Source organism: Arvicanthis niloticus, chromosome 30 (assembly GCF_011762505.2).
Source record: "Arvicanthis niloticus isolate mArvNil1 chromosome 30, mArvNil1.pat.X, whole genome shotgun sequence".
NCBI classification, from domain to species: Eukaryota; Metazoa; Chordata; class Mammalia; order Rodentia; family Muridae; genus Arvicanthis; species Arvicanthis niloticus.
This window is the reverse complement of record NC_133438.1, coordinates 13,973,044-13,985,177: the sequence shown is the minus strand read 5'-3', so window position 1 is coordinate 13,985,177 and position 12,134 is coordinate 13,973,044. Positions and strand designations below refer to the sequence as shown.

At 43.3% G+C, this 12,134-nt stretch overlaps 1 long non-coding RNA gene across 1 annotated transcript; it reads left to right on the top strand.

Moving 5' to 3' along the window:
- Positions 1-861: 861 nt before the first annotated feature.
- LOC143440972 (uncharacterized) lies at positions 862-9,862 on the top strand. The gene is made up of 3 exons (XR_013108252.1): positions 862-1,156; positions 2,771-2,991; positions 7,129-9,862. It is a non-coding gene; the product is annotated as an uncharacterized LOC143440972 (long non-coding RNA).
- The last annotated feature ends 2,272 nt before the right edge of the window (positions 9,863-12,134 follow it).

The following is a 12,134-nucleotide window of genomic DNA, read 5'->3' as shown; positions in this document are numbered from 1 at the left end:
TCCTTTCCATCCCATGCTGATGTTGATCTGGCTGTTTTATCACAGCAATAGAAACCTTAACCAAGACATCATCCCCAGTGAGATCCCAAACGAAAGAAAGCCCTGTTTGCAATCAGACAATCCAAATACCCAGACATAGATTTTCATTAGGTATCAAAAAGCATCCAACCAACATGGGGGTAAGAGTCAAACTCTACGAAACATTTTTGTTTGTACTTTGATTATGGTATTTGGCATATTAATCGTGACTGCTTGTTCAAATGTTCACCTGCTCAACTAGAATGCAAATATCTGAGTAAGGGTGGGGTGTCACTTACACTGATGTCTCTAGGGACACTGATGATCTGACCACTTAGGATGCAACAAAGAATGCTAATTTATTTGGTCCTCTGAAAATAGTACGAGGCTGTCTGGGCTACAGTAAGACTTAGCAAAACAGAAAGCAGTGGTAAGGAATGGATTCAAGGAGCCTTGGTTAACCAGAGTGGTGGGGTGATGTGGGGGTGAGTGTAACAGTAAAATTCAGTGGATCAAAATAGACAATGAAGTAGAAGAAAGCAGTTAGCTAAATACAGATTTCTGGAAATGACAGATGAGACAATGCTGAGTAACAGAGGCAAGATATGGTCGACGCGGTTGCCAAAATACAAGATAATTAATAAGGTGCACATTTTCCAACAACCCATCGTACACCCAGTGTTTATTATTTCTGTAACAATTAATCGTTGCCGACGGCAGGGCTGAAATGTCTGTAACTACTGAAAAGTGTCCTGGAATTATTCTTGGCTGGCATATAGCCAAAGTTTTTCAGGGGATGGAAGCTTGGTATCTCCAGTGTGTCAGAACTGAGGTGGCGAAAGGAGAAGGAACAGCACTCAAACAGAAATCTCCCACTTTTAAAAGAAGAGATAGGATTTGTAGATAGAACCAAAGGTGTAGCTTCAGGAATTATTTCACAGACCTCAAGAGGCAGACCCATTCCTTGTACACAATAGTAAAGGGTTGTTCACTTGGGAGTTTTTATTCAAGTTCTATGCTGAGGTGCAAAGATGAAAACTACAAAGCAAATGGATTCATTCTCTTGGAGCATCATTCATTCACCAAGGAAGGAAGGGAAGAAGAATGAAAGCTGAACAAGGAGCAAATCCTCCTGCAGGTACAGCTTAGAGCTTAGATTGCGCTCTCTCTCTCTCTCTCTCTCTCTCTCTCTCTCTCTCTCTCTCTTTCTCTCTCTTTCTCTCTCTTTCTCTTCTCCCTCCCTTCCCACTCTCTCTCTAGTGTGTGTGCGTGTGTGTGTTTGTGTGTGTGTGTGTGTGTGTGTGTGTGTGTGTGTGCAGTTGCACATGCACTTGTGTATTTGTGGATGATGTAGGTACTCATTAGTTGATATTCACCTTGTTCTTTGAGATAGGGTCTCTCCGTAACCTGAGGATCAGTAGACCAGGCTAGCTTCCCTGTAAACCTCTAGGATTCACCAGTCTCCATAACCCTGTACTAGAATTACAATTGCACATTACTACATGAGGCTTTTTTTATGTGGGTTCTAGTGATCAAACTTGGGTCCTCAGCTTGCACTAGCTTGCACTATACATAAAAGATACATGTTTTCATACCTTGCTGGATTAGAAGTTTGAAAGAGGAAAAAGACTAAAGGCCATCATTTATTAACAACTAATAGTATGCCAAGAATATCATGCTCCCTGTACAGAAAACCACAATAACACAAGAAGAAATTTCACCTCACTAGAAGATTGCTGTGCTGAGCATCTGGATGTGGGTCTTTCTTGCAGATCTAAAGAGACAGATCCATTCCCAACATTCCTGAGGCCACAGAAATCCATTTGAAATCTTTCCAATAGAATTCAGAGTTATGTAATAGTCAGGTAATAAAAAAGCCATGCTCACTCTACCCTGCCTTAAGATACCCTTAACTCCTTGTATGAGCTGTAAAATGCACACAGAACAACTCTGGACACCTGTAGCTTATTATTTCTGACTTACTCTTCAAACACAGGAAGGATATAGCATTAAGCAACAAACAAAAGGTGATCTGGTAGCAGGAACGTGAGTAACCACATAATTAGTGGAGTCGACACCATGCAGTTTCCATAAATAACATGCAGTTTACCTTTGTCATTAAGAAGTGTAACAATAGCAAGGTGTCCTGTCTAAAGTCAAAGAAAGGGTAGGCCAAGGCACTTTTTTTTTTTTGGAGGAAATAGTCTAAGAAATTATGTCTTTAATTTTAAATGACATTAAAAATAAATTTCTCTCAGGCTCTTTGCCTCTGCAACCTGGGGGTGTATTGTTTGCGTTCTTTGTGCCAGTAACAGAATAAACTTCCACCTGAAAATCTACCTAATTAGAGAATGCCTTGCTATTATCACCCAGGATACTGAATCTCCCTGTTGGAAGCGACCTTGCTTAAACATTAACTGCCTTGTCAGCCATACATGCTTACTGGTACAAAGTCTTGTCCTCTGTGGAAAAGTACTAGCCCAGTTGAGAACAAATAGCTATTGATCTTGTAGACAGGTACCTAGCAACCCATTCTGTTCTGTTCTTTCTGATAAACTTTTTGCCTAGCCCACATCCTGTTCTTGAGAACACCTGCGCTCCCCAGAGACAAAGTGACCCTACTCCACCCCCCTGCCCCATATCCTGCTTCTATGAGTATATAACCAGTGTGGGGGAAAAAATTGTCATTTTGATCAGACCTTTTGACTTGCTGTTCGTTCTTCGCATCTCTTGTCCCCCCATTCTCTTCTAGGTGGTCCTCCAGTTCCTATTTACTGCCCCAAGGGCAGGGGCAACTGGTGCCTGAACAGGGACCCCGAGGGTCACAGAGAAGAGAATGCCACTTATCATTGGAGGGTAGGCCTACCCGCTCATCTCCAGAAGCGCCTGAGAGCAACTTCGGTTCGGCACAACGCCATGGTCCAGCCTGCCATGAGACAGTCCAGGAGATCATAGCGCGGCATAGATCTTAAGGTAAGACATTGGACAAGCATTTTCTAAACAGTCACTCTGTGTGTCAGGGCTTAAAGAGTCCCTCAAGATGTGAGGTACTAGGGTTAAGAAAAAGGATTTGAAGAAATTTTTAGATTTTGTGGGAGACATTTGTCCATGGTTCCTCCAAGAGGGAACAATTAATGAAAAAAGGTGGCGCCAAGTTGGCGATTGTTTCAAAGATTATTAAGAAGCATTCAGACCTAAAAAATACCTGGTACGGCCTTTAGCTACTAGCCCCTCATTAATGGCATTCTTAGAACCACCCCTGAATGGCCGGATCTCCAGCACTTGGTATCCGAGGGAGAGCGGTCTCTTAAAGAATCCATCTCCCGTCTTCCTTCCACTAACCTAGTGACTCATACACCGCCTTTGTCCCCTTTAAGAGAGGAATCCTTGTTCAGTCCACCTTCTGTGGCTGATGGTGTCTCAGACCCTAGGTCCGCTTCTCCATCAGTTATTATCGACATGGAGGGTGTCCCTGACCTTCGCTCCATAGAAAAACTCTCCCCAAAGTCTCCAAATAACAAGCCCAAAAGAAGCCTCTACCCCTCTTTGGTTGCCCTTGAGGTTGATCATGACCTGCCACCCACTGATGAGATGACTCTCATGGGGGAGACAGTTCGTTATGAATCAGAGCGCTATTGCGATCTACCCAAAATGGCTACAATTGCCCTAGCCTTGGCCCCTCCACTGACAGGTGCTGCCACATTCCCATCTTTCTCTCTTCCACCATCCTATGTGACTTTAGATGCAGTTTTTGATCCATCTGCCATGTCCAGCGCCTGCCGCCAGTTGACTGCTGACGTGGCATCCCTGTGCCACATGATAGAGACCCAGAAGGAACAAGTACAATTGCTTAGAGCTCTCCAACAATTAGAGGCCGAATTGCTTGATCTAGCACCTTCCACTCCAGCGACTGCCTCAGGTCTCTGTTAAAATTAAGAAAGATCAGAAAGAGAGGATCCTAGCCTTCCCCCTCTCCCTAAGGAGTGGAACCACAATCCCTAGAGATTCCCTGTCCCCAAGAACCGATTTGGAGAAGAGCCACAGAGGGTGAAAAGAAGAGGAAGAAATAGATGACAAGCTTCAGCCCAACTCACAGGAGACCGAGGATGCCCCTGTGGCACCCCTGGTTGGCCTGATGATGTCCTGCCTCACTATCATTATCAACTGCTAGATTTTACGATTTTGGAAAAACTTAAAGCAGCAGTGTTTAATTATGGCTCCACTACCCCCTTCACCTTGGCACTCCTTGAATCCATTTAGACTCAAGGTAAGCATGTGGCGAGAGGAAGTAATCTTTTGGGCCCAAAAGGCCTCTGCTATTCCCCTCTCACCTGGAGCCTTGGTGTCTTTATGGCTAAAACTCTCTAGGCATGAGCCATCCCTCCATAGAGGATTCAAGGACTCTTAGTCTTGGGCGCTGACACCACTATCATCTCTGACAGGTTTTGGCTGGCTGCCTGGCCACTGACCAACTCGGCCACCCACTTACAGGGGATTGGGCATTCCAAAAACCCTCAAGTCGGTGCTCAGACCCTTAGATGGATAGATCAAGAAGGAAATTCAGACACCATAGTCCCCTACATAATTTACCAATTTACCAATCAATCTCTGGGGGAGAGATATTCTCTCCCAAATGAATGTCTTCATGTGCAGCCCCAATGAAGCGGTGACAAAACAAATGCTGGCCCAAAGATTCCTACAAGGACACAGATTAGGAAAATAAACACAAGCCGTCAAAGAACCTTTGACTGTGACACAGAGTTCTGACCAGTGAAGCTTGGGATCCCAGCCTCAGGCTTTTCCCTAACAGCCACCGTCATACCTGCTCCCCTCTCTGCTTTCATGCAGAGAAAATTTCCCGGAAAGACACTGCCCCCGTCTGGGTTGATCAGTGGCCACTAACTCAAGGGAAACTGGCTGCTGCAAAACAGTTAGTGCAAGAACAGTTAGCAGCTGGTCACATTGAGCCATCTTCCTCCCCCTAGAACACCCCAATTTTTGTCATTAAGAAAAAGCCCAGCAAGTGGAGACTCTTACAAGATCCCCATGCAGTTAGCAAAGTTATGATTCATATGGGAGTCCTGCAGCCTGGCCTTTCATCTCCTGCAACCATCCCAGCAAACCTTTTTAAAATTGTTATTGATTTAAAAGATTGCTTTTTCACCATACTCCTTCATCCAGATGATTGTCATCATTTTGCATTTAGCCTTCCTCAAATTAATTTCCAGGGACCAATGGACACTTTCACTGGTGAGTCCTCCCTCAGGGCATGGCAAACAGCCCTACTCTGGCCCAGAAATATGTAGCCCATGTAATTCAGCCTGTCAAAAGTGCTTGGCCACAAATATGCATCCTTTACTACATGGATGATATTTTAGTTGCAGCCCCTAATAGACAACAGGCCCTCTCATGTTTTCAACAACTTCGAAAGGCTCTAAGTTCACAGGGACTTAAAATTGCCCCTGAAAAGATTCAGATAAAAGATCCTTATTCCTATCTGGGGTATGAGCTCCAGACTCCTGCCAAAAAGGGATATTCTTTGTTATGGGTATATCTCCCCTCAAGTATAAGCAAGGTTTTGGCAACCTATTATTCCTTGTCTGCTGCCCTAATTGTTAAAGGAAGAAAAATGTCCAGATAATTTTTTGGCAAGGATCCTGATATTATTATTATCCCTTATACCTCAGGTCAAGTTTAATGGTGTCTTCAATCTAATGATGATTGGGCCATAGCCTGTGCCTCCTTTGCAGGCACCACAGACAATCTTTATCCAAATGACCCCTTTATACAATTTGTAAAGATACATTCCTTGACTTTCCCCAAGGTCACCTCCAAGACTTTACTCCTAGAAGGCACGTTGGTGTTTACAGATGGTTCTTCAACAGGCAAAGCTGCCTAGGTTGTACAAGATCAGGTTATTTCAGTGCAGTCCCCATATTCCTCTGCCCAGCTGGTAGAATTGTTTGCAATCCTTCAGGTTTTTAAAACATTACCAATGACCCCATTTAATTTGTATACTGATAATGCCTACGTGGCCCATTCTATTCCTGTCTTAGAGACAGTTTCATATATTAAGCCTGCTTCTACTGCTTCTAAATTATTTGTGGAAATTCAATTCCTAATCATCAAAAGGACAGTGCCATTTTTTGTGGGACACTTGAGAGCCCATTCTGGTCTGAGTAGTCCTCTGTCTCATGGAAATGCCCTGACCAATGGGGCCACTCACACAGCATTCCCTGCCCTACTTGATTCCATAGACTTGACTAAACAGGCTTATGCTTTACATCATTTAAATGCCTCTACCTTGCGCCAAATGTTTGAGATTTCTAGAGATCAAGCAAGAGAAATTGTTAAGTCCTGTGGTGGATGCACCTCTCTGCTGCTGGTTCCTCACCTGGGAGTCAACCCTAGGGGACTCATCCCTAATGAATGATGGCAGATGGATGTTACCATTTTTTCTCTTTTGGAAAGTTAAAATATGTGCATGTCACAGTTGATACCTATAGTGGATTTATATACACACATCTCTCCTTTCTGGAGAGGCATCATGTGATGTGATAACACCCTACAGTGCATGGCTGCCATGGGAAGACTACAGATCATTAAAACTAGCAATGGCCCCAGTTATACAGGAACCAATTTCCAACAGTTTTGTTCACAGTTTGACATCAAACATGTCACTGGTGTTCCCTATAATCCTCAGGGCCAGGGCATCATAGAACGAGCCCATCATACTTTTAAAAATATGCTTCAGCACTTGACTGAAGTCACAGATGCTTACTCCCCCTTGACACCTCAAAACAGGTTCAATAATGCTCTTTGTTCTTAACTTCTTGTCCCTGGACAATGAAGGCAAGTCGGCGGCTGACCACCTGTGGCATCCTAAATCACAGGATTCTCATGCATTAGTGCAATGGAGAGGTTTTCTCACTGGACAGTGAAAAGGACCAGATCCCATCCTTATTTGGGGATGAGGGTCTGCCTGCATCTAGGACAAAGAGAATGCTGGCCCAAGATTGTTACTAGAGAGGCTAGTAAAAGCTGTTAACCCATCTGTGTCCAGAATAGAGCAACTGTCTCCTCCTGAGAAAAATCTCATTTCTTTTCCAGATGCTGCTCCAGGTGAGGATACTCATGATCCTGTGGCTGACTGGAATAACCATCAATGTTCAACTGCCTCCACCCATAATAGACACATCCCTTGGAATTACACTTGGGTGGTCCTCTCAGAAAGAAATGATGTTATCTGGGCCACTTCCAAAACTTCCACCAACATTTGACAGCCAGCACACCTTACTCCTGATCTTTGTAAACTAACACAGGGAGCTGTGGCCCCTTGGGGTCTTGAACACCAGCTAGACTCATACAAAGCCCCAGAGAATAATATGCCCAACACTCAGAGTTATAATCCTCAAAATTTATTTATTTCAGTTCATTCATCAGTAAAACCTAGCTGATATAATTCCATCAGGCAAACCTTACTTCAAGATACAGATTTTTATGTTTGCCCAAGGCAACATCATGGCCACTCTTTTCATCATAAGTGTGATGGCAAAACTGATTTTTATTGTGCCAGCTGGGGTTGTGAGACCTCAGGGGCAGCCTATTGGAATCTTACCTCCCCCTGGGATTATATTACTGTCTCATGAAATTTCTCATGCCCCAAAAACTCTTTAAATACCAATCCTCCTTGTAAAAATTCTGACCACATCACCTTGGGCTCATGCCTCCCCCTGTCCATTACATTTACAAACCATGCTAAGTCCAAAGATTGGGTGCAAGGATTCTCATGGGGTCTTTGCCTTTATCAATCAGGCACAGATACTGGCCTCACCTTTACCATTAAGCTCCTCAAAGAACCCGTTCACGTCAAATCACCAGTCCCTATTGGTCCCAACTTGGTTCTAGTCCCCCAGCCACAGCCACCTAAAAAACCTGACCCTCCATCTTTTACAGAAAGTGCTCATACCTTTACCTCAGAAACTTCCCTTGTTCCCATAGCCGATCCTCCCCACTTTATTCAGACCAAAAACCTTATTCTCACCTTAGTGAATCAAACCTTCCTTACACTCAATGCCACCTCCCCTGATCTTGTTGTTGACTGCTGGCTGTGTTACCATTCCCAACCAATGCCTTTTTATAAAGGCATTGCTGTTCCTTGCTGTTTTACCCCTACAAATAACTCCCACCATTGCCACTGGCAACCCAGGGAGTGGAATGGTTTGTCCCTCTCTCAGGTCTCGGGATTGAGCCTCTGTGTGATTTCTAATATACCCCTTCACAGTATGCCCACCTTTGTATTATTACCCTTGCACCTGATATGAGTAGCCAGTATTTAGTTACCCCAAATGATACCTGGTGGGTTTACCTTGATGGCCTCACTCCCTGTCTCTCGGTTTAACACCTTTGTTTCTACAAAAATAATTCTTATTTTTTACATTCTTGTACAATTGGTCCCTTGATTGATTTATTATCATTCAGAGGACTTTTTTCATTTGTGGGATCAGTCCGCTGATTCCTCCACTTCACTGGTTCACCAGCGAAGAGAGCCCCTAACTGCCATCACCATTTCAGTCCTCCTAGGCCTTGGTGCCATGGGCATAGGGACTGGCATTTCTTCATATGTTCTCTCCAAATCTAAGTATCAAGAACTCAGTGTCACCATTGACAGAGATATCCAGCATCTCCAACAAGGCACCGGTGACCTCTCCAACTCCTTCTCCTCCTTAGCTGAAGTCGTCCTCCAAAATCACAGAGGACTTGATTTACTCTTTTTCCAGCAGGGAGATCTGTGTGCAGCTCTTAAAGAAGAATGTTGCTTTTATGTAGACAAGACAAGGATGATCAAGGAGAGCATAAGAAAGGTCAGAGAAGGCCTAGAGAAAAGACAGAGAGAGAGAGAGGGGAGAGAGCTGGTATAAAAATTGGTTTTCAACCTCTCCATGGCTGTCAACCCTACTTCCTTCCATTTTGGGACCATTAGTTGGGTTGGTTTTGCTTATTTATTTTGGTCCCTGGGCCTTTAACAGACTTAGCAATTTTGTGAAACAACAGATAATTTGGCAGCAAAACCTATCCAGGTACATTATCAAAAGTTAGCTATGGAGGACCAAGAGACTCAAGACGAGGTTGATATTCCACCCAGAATGTTCCCAAAACCTATCTCCACCCAACCTAAAAAAGGGGATTTCTGCCCCTAGACCAAGTAGACTGGGGCCACCCAGAACCCCCTCTGTCTGGTGATCTAAGTTCTTGCTTAGGCTGCAAGGCAAAGCACTGCAAGGGAATATAAAACCAAAACTAAAGATATCTTTCTGGGTTCCCTGAGAAACAAGCCTGACTGCATAGGGGTTGATATCCAAACTATCTCCTCTCCAGGAAAAAGACATCAGGACGGGTATGGCCCCCATGCCTCACTGGACAACACCAGGAGGACCAGAGCCATTATAAGGTCCCCTTTAATTACTAGAGGGCAGGCCTCTTTCCCCTTCTTAGCAAGTATTAAAATTGCCACGGTCCTTCTATTCAAAGAAAAAGGAGGAGATGTTGGGAGCGACCTTGCTTAAACATTAACTGCCTTGTCAGCCATACATGCTTACTGGCACAAAGTCTTGGCCTCTGTGGAAAAGTACTAGCCCAGTTGAGAACAAATAGCTATTGATCTTGTAGACAGGTATCTAGCAACCTATTCTGTTCTGTTCTTTCTAATGAACTTTTGCCTAGTTCACATTCGGTTCTTGAGAACACCTGCAATCCCCAGAGATAAAGCGACCCTACTTCACCCCCCTACCCCTTATCCTGCTTCTGTGAGTATATAACCAGTGTGGGAAAAATAAAAATTTGTCATCTTGATGAGACCTCTTGACTTGCCATTCATTCTCCACGTCTCTTGTCCCCCCCACCATTCTCTTCTAAATGGTCCCCCAGTCCCCATTTACTGCCCCGCATGGCCAGGGCACTCCCTGTCAAGAGCCCACCCCCTAGGGTTTGTGCTGGGGCAGAAGACAAGTTGAGTGCTAGATCATGCAACCCATTCTGTCCCTCCTAAGGTTCTTGGGAATGGCTGCAATCCACCCCTAAGCTAGACAGCCATATCTCTTTACATACTCTTTATTCCAACTGCCTGGATCAAACTCATTTTATCCTTACCTACTTCTCCTAGGAATGCATTAGTTCAATAGTTCTGCTTTGGAACACTTCACATTTCTTCCACTTTGTAGTTTTGTTATCTCATTTCAAGCATAATTTACTGAACACAGTTGATATCTAGTTCCAGGGTCTGTCTAGGAGACTATAGACATGCAATAAATGTTAAATCGTGATGTGTGATCACAATAAAACACTTTTGCTTTCCATGTAATTTTCCCATTGCATGAATTTTGCAAAGATGTGACCCAGAACAATTCTGTACACACACACACACACAAATGAGAATAGAAAGAGAACCATCTGAGAAGAACTGGATCATCAAGAGAGGGAGGGGATCAAGAGAGGGTAATGGGAATGAATATTCTAAACACACATTATATACATACATGTACATACATATCTGTTATATATTATATATTACATGCACATATATTATATACATACATATATTATTATATACATACATGAAACTATTATTATAGAGCCCATTATTATGTATTTTAAAAATTATAAAACATAATTCTAGAAAGGGACTCAGGGCTCTGGAGCCGCCTCTCTACAGCCTGCTGGTGCTTTGCAGAGCATCTGCTTCTGTTTTCTTTCTCTCTTTAATAAAACCTTTCACCTCTAGAGAAAGAAAGAAAGAAAGAAAGAAAGAAAGAAAGAAAGAAAGAAAGAAGGGAGGGAGGGAGGGAGGGAGGGAGGGAGGGAGGGAGGGAGGGAGGGATGTAAGGCAGCAAACAAGAAAGAAAGATAAAAGAAATAAAGAAATAAAGAAAGAAAGTAAGAAGGGAGGGAGGGAGGGAGGGAAGGATGGAGGGAGAGAGGGAGGGAAGGGAGAGAGGGAGGGAAGGGAGAGAGGGAGGGAAGGGAGGAAGGGAGGGGCTCTGTGTATCCAGAGTCTGAGTGTGTGATTTAAAATCATACTCTACTTTGATACATGTAAGTATGTGATAGTTCATTTTTGTCATTGTGTTTCGGTAAACATCACAGCACTTCCCTAGGTAGAAACAGAATTAAGACTTAAAGACGGTGGAGATGAGAGCACGGTGTGATGCTTCTGGTGAGTCAGTCTGTCCACAGACTGAAAGTCTGAGGAAGCCAGCTTTTCCAGGATACACAGAGATGCTTGGGAGGTGGATTTAAGCCAAATTCCCAGGAAACCAGCATCTAAATCTTCAATCCCCGAAGAAAAGATAACTTTATGGGGCTGGTTGAAAGCACTTGTTTCTCTTGCTGGGGACATTGGCTGATTCATCTCCCAGCACCCACATGATGGCTCACAACTATAGATAGATAGATAGATAGATAGATAGATAGATAGATAGATAGCAAGAGAGAGAATACTCATATGCAAAAATAAAGTCTAACGTTTCTAATTTAAGAACATTTTTTCAAATTGTAACTTTACAATATAGCAATGAACTAGTGCATCAGCACTAACTAGGCTCAGAAGCCTCCTAACGGGCTGTGCTGAAGACACCACAGCTTGCCTTCATCACTGTTCCTATTCAAAGCTTATGACATCAGGGCACTCACGAGGAATCAACAAACAAATTCAAACAAAGAGACAATCTGAAAACAAGTGGATTATTACCCTACTCAAAATATCAGGATGAAAAAAGAGGGAAAGCAATAATCCCAAATTTCAAGAGGCATGGCAACTAACTATCCCACGTGACTTCAGGTCGGTCCCTGAACAAATCTCCCCAGCATATTTTTTTTTTTCTGGGACAATTAAATAGCCAATGAAATGAACATAAAGTCTGCAGATTACACATCAACATCAGGCCAATATTAATTTTGAGCGTAATAGTTATAATGTGGCTACACAAAACAATTAACTTACTCTTTGAAAATACATACCCAAGTATTCAGGGATAAAGAAATAGCATGTCTACAACTTATTGCCAAGTGGTCCACAGTAGAAGTATCTACAGAAACAAATAAACAAACAAACAAACAAA